Below are 4,523 nucleotides of genomic sequence, written 5' to 3'. Positions count from 1 at the left end.
GCTCACTTTTGTCCCCTTGTGAAATGGAATTTCTGCAGTATTTGTTTAAACCAAAAAAATTAAATTGAGGCCTAGTATATTGGTATTTTATTTTATTATTTTTTTACATCTAAGTAATTACTATATTCTCACAATTTGGCATCACTACACTGCCACACAATCTTTAGGAGGTCAAGCAGAAAGTGATAACTGAGGCCCTCCTCATATGACACCAGTTTGATGGCAGGGTTGAACCATGGCAGGGTAACAGAGATGGGCTGAAATTAAACATGATGGACATGTAAATATTACTGCAAACAAGCCTGCCTGTGATTGGCCTATTTAAAAGTGCCAGCAGTAGAGAACAGGCAATCAAAATGACTGTAGAGCTGCTGCTAAATGTGGAAGAAAGCAGAACACCAAAAACACCAAACTAAATCCATTGTTGGTGGGTTTTACATGCAGTTTTAAGTGTGCTGTGTCGCATGAGTGAGTGGGTGGGCCTATGGAAGATGAAGCTTGTGTGAAATAAAACAGCACTCATCAAAAAAGAGAGATTTTAGCACTGTGGCCAGCTGGCTGCACAGAAATTGTGTCCAAGGTTTTATAAACAAAGCATCATTGTGTATGAAAAAGGACAGTTTGACATACTGAACATTTAGAATAAAACTGGAGCCTCATCTTCGTCGAACAAATATTAGCCCTTTGAAACTGTTTCTATACAGTGTTATAGAAAATTACCTTGATACCTTGATCAATAGAGTACATCGGAGTACAATTTTAGATGTGAATGAAACTTTTGTATGAAATAAAACTCTGTCTTATCTAAATCATTAAAACCTTCTCCACAACTTTTCTTCAGTGTCTTTGGATGTTGAGTCAAAATGAGAATCTACTACAATTGTGAAATATGTTTTACAGAAAGGGTTCCTCAAACTAAGGCGTCTTCAAACTATCAAAGTAGTCTGCTGCCGTTAGTATTTGCAGAAAAATTGCAGGGGATTAGTTACAACTGAAAAGACAGAATCAAAAAGTCCTGCATGAATAGGATAAAACAGTATAAAAGGATAAAATTACAAGGAAGTGAAAAGCACAGTGTAAAGGACACATTTATAGCTTAGCAGTAGATACAGAATATCTGTGAGAGCATGCCTTAGTAGGATGGTGGTGGGTGGGGGTGGGCAAGCACGTGTCACGGTTGCCTGCCGTGGCACCCTGGTGTCTTGTGTGGAGAAAAATAGAGGGCTGATTGATCACCTGCTGCACAGAGACATCAGTCAGTAGCCATCCACTGCCCACAGAGACAGACAGTGATAAAGGGAAACAAAAAGACAGTGAAAAAGGATCTAGAGATGGGAAGGAAGTCGAAAAACACAAAGGAAAATGCAAGGATCTATGGATATGAGAAAAAGGGGAAAAGGAAAAACAAAGAGAAAGGGACAAACGACAGAAGAGAATTACAGAAAAGCAAGGAAAAAAGGAGAAAAGTCAAGAACACAGATTGACTGGTAGAAGAAGACTTCTAATAAAGAAGAGGCTCAGGAGGAATATACAGATATAGGTAGAGGAGCGAACAGATCTATTTTTCCCTGATGTTTCTCATCACATTCAGCGCGTGTGAGCAGCACGTGTGATGATAGAGGCCCTTTTTCCTTCTCGATTACACAGCATCACGTTTACACTCTGTCAGTGTGGGCTGCCAGTCTCGTGAGTGAGGAATATGCAATGCTTTGTTATATTCTTAGCTGATTAGTTCGGCTTACTGTATTCTTTATGGTCGCAGCTAGGGTTAAAAATGTCTATGGCTGGGCAATAAGGCTTTTAAATAATGTCTCTTTTTATGGCATGTATTTTCTGGCTAATATACTATATGTATATCAATATACATATATTCTATAAAATAATAAATGCTGTAAATACTCAAATAGTACAAACACATGATGATCTACAGAGGATTAAAAGACAAGCAGCAGCCTCTGTGGCTATGAAATGAAGCCAATGGGAAAGTGCTAAACACTGTTCATCATGCAGGTGCTTGAGTCAAGTGAGTAAGTGAGTCAATCTCCATCAGCGTCCATATTAAAATGCCTAACATTAGAATATAGTGACAGGCTTGTCGAGAAGTTGAACCCAGGAACTCTCGCACCTGACAAAACCCAACAAGCCACAAAATATCACTAATTTGCTTCAAATAAAGAGTCTGATTTATTATCTGTTTAATAACATAGCATAAGAAGGGCTCATCTTCCTGAAAGTCTTTTGCCATGATTCATAGACAAATGGGATGTACCTGTGAGCACTGTTTACTTCAAGTCTACTGTGTGCCAGTTTGCAAACCTGCGATGATGGATCTTCTGCACAGGGACTTTTTTCAAGAAAGGGACGAGGTGCTTTTGAGAACCACAAACTGCTGTTTTGAAGGGCTCGTCCGGGAGTTGAACCCTGGACCTCTTGTACCCAAAGCGAGAATAGCTGGTAATAACAATACCAACAACTTTGTAAACCAGAAGTGCTCATCTTCCTCCACATTTCTTGGACAAATAGGGTGTACCTGTAGAAATTATTTTCAAGTCCACTGTGTGCTGGTCATTTGGATAACAAGGAGGGTTTGGAAACCATTAATGCTGGATCCTCTGCACAGGAAAGGAACGAAGTACTTTGATGGATTTGGAGCATTTCTTGATTGTGTCATATCTAACAGGAATGGTATTCTTAATTTCAGTTCTTAATTCTAAGAACTGATAACCACAAATTGAAGCGCAGCCGAAGCGAGAATCATACCCCTAGACCAACGAGCCACAAAATGCCCCTAATTTCTTTCAAATCATTTTTTACTTCAAGCCACGGTGCCAACCTTTGGATGGCAAAGAGGGTTTGGAAACCTGTGATGATGGATCCGCAACACAGGGACTCCATCCATCCCCTAGACCAGGGGTCGGCTGCTGGACGGAGCCTTGGCCGGGCATCTCCTTCCCACCCTCTCTCCCGGTGGTCTCCTTGCACCCAGCCTTCGAAATGTGTACCACATGTTCAATGTCTTTATGTTTGTTGCAAAATGTCCCAATTAAAATCAGCAGAACAGTAAGCAGTTGTGTTTCGTGTTATTTTGTTCAATTTTAACAATACAGAACAGGTCAGAAAATAAACTGCTTATGAGCTAACGACCGGAGAGTTCATACAGCAGTACGTGAGTGCGCATGCGCGTCTACATCTGAAACACAGTTGTTACTTTGTGGATCAGTGCATGATCGGGACCATGCAGCACCAGAAGTCGCATTATGGTTAAGAAGTATTTTATTTATTATTGGTTAGCTTCAATATAACAACGTTATTAAAAAGAATAAATTCAGAGACTTATTATACTCTACAATTGTTGGTCTTACTTAAAAATGCATGCATTTATTTGTATTCAGTGTTAAAAAATATTATATGTCTCTTGCGGAAATACATTTTAAAACATGTGAAACATGGCTCTCTCAGCCAAAAAGGTTCCTGATCTCTGCCCTAGACCAACGAGCCACAAAATGTGGATAATTATTTTACAACTAAGAGTCTAATTTTATAGCTGTTTAACAACACCAATAACTTTGTAAAGAGCAACCAGAAGTGCCCGTCTCCAAAGCGAGAATAGCTGTTAATAACAATACCAACAACTTTGTAAACCAGAAGTGCCCGTCTTCCTCCACATTTCTTGGACAACCTGTGTACCTGTGATCATTATTTACTTCATTTCCACTGTGTGCCAGCCATTTGGATAACAAGGAGGGTTTGGAAACCTGCAATGATGGAGCCTCAGCATAGGGACTCTTCTGATTAGAGGGACCAGGTGCTTTTGAGAACCACAAATTGGAGTTTTGAAGGGCTCGTCCGGGATTTGAACCTAGGACCTCTTGCACCCTAGATCAACAAGCCACAAAATGTCAGTAATTTAGGGTCTAATCTAATATGTGTTAAATAACAATAACATAAGAAGGGCTCATCTTCCTTAAAGTCTTTTGCCACAGTTCACAGACAAATGGGATGTACCTGTGATCAACAAACCAACCAGGAGTGCCCATCTTACTCCACATTTCTTGGACAAATTGCAGCATACCTGTGATCCACTGTGTGCCAGCCATTTGGATAACAAGGAGGGTTTGGAAACCTGCTATGATGGAGCTTCTGAGGGACCAGGTGCTTTTGAGAAGCACAAACAGTTTTAAAGGGCTCGTCCGGGGGTTGAACCTGGGAGCTCTCGCACCAGAAGCGAGAATCATACCCCTAGACCAACGAGCCACAAAACATGAATAATTATCTTAAAACTAAGAGTCTAATTTCATAACTGTTTAATAACAATACCAACAATAACTTTGGCCAGCCATTTGGATAACAAGGAAGGTTTGGAAACCTGCGATGATGGCGGAAAGGGACCAGGTGCTCTGAAGGATTTGTAGCTTTTCCTGCTTGTTGGTTCAAATTTAACAGGGATCATACTGTAGTCCAATATAGTAAATGAATAATGAGACAGCTGCAGATAAAAAAACAAAAACATGAGGCTGAGAGAG

The 4,523-nt window shown here is 40.2% G+C and overlaps 1 non-coding gene across 1 annotated transcript; it reads right to left on the bottom strand.

The window, feature by feature from the left end:
- Window positions 1-4,182: 4,182 nt before the first annotated feature.
- On the bottom strand, window positions 4,183-4,254 carry trnaq-cug (transfer RNA glutamine (anticodon CUG)). Its single transcript has one exon. It is a non-coding gene; the product is annotated as a tRNA-Gln (tRNA).
- Window positions 4,255-4,523: the final 269 nt, after the last annotated feature.

The sequence above is a fragment of the Larimichthys crocea genome, chromosome XVII (genome assembly GCF_000972845.2).
Source record: "Larimichthys crocea isolate SSNF chromosome XVII, L_crocea_2.0, whole genome shotgun sequence".
Lineage (NCBI taxonomy): Eukaryota > Metazoa > Chordata > Actinopteri > Sciaenidae > Larimichthys > Larimichthys crocea.
This window is presented reverse-complemented; position numbering and strand designations above follow the sequence as displayed.